The sequence below is a fragment of the Solanum tuberosum genome, unplaced genomic scaffold (genome assembly GCF_000226075.1).
Source record: "Solanum tuberosum cultivar DM 1-3 516 R44 unplaced genomic scaffold, SolTub_3.0 scf00163, whole genome shotgun sequence".
NCBI classification, from domain to species: domain Eukaryota; kingdom Viridiplantae; phylum Streptophyta; class Magnoliopsida; order Solanales; family Solanaceae; genus Solanum; species Solanum tuberosum.
In genome coordinates this window covers 880,928-881,348 of record NW_006239087.1, presented here as the reverse complement: position 1 = coordinate 881,348, position 421 = coordinate 880,928, and positions in this window count along the sequence as shown.

The following is a 421-nucleotide window of genomic DNA, read 5'->3' as shown; positions in this document are numbered from 1 at the left end:
GAGCTATTGGGTGGACTATTGCGGATATTATTGGGATTCCTCCCGGTATTTGCTCTCACAAAATCCAACTCATGCCAGATCACAAGCCCAATATCGAGCACCAGAGAAGATTAAATCCACCTATGCAAGAGGTAGTTAAAAAGGAGATCATCAAGTGGCTAGATGCGGGAGTTATTTACCCCATTGTAGATAGTAGTTGGGTGTGTCCTGTGCAGTGCGTGCCTAAAATGGGTGGTATTACTGTGGTTCCAAATGAAAGAAATGAGCTCATTCCAATGGGGCCCGTTACTGGATAGAGAGTTTGTATGGATTACTGAAAGTTGAATGTGTGGACAGAAAAAGACCATTTTTCTATGCCATTCTTGGACTAGATGTTGGATAGACTTGCAGGAAAGGGTTGGTATTGTTTTCTTGATGGGTA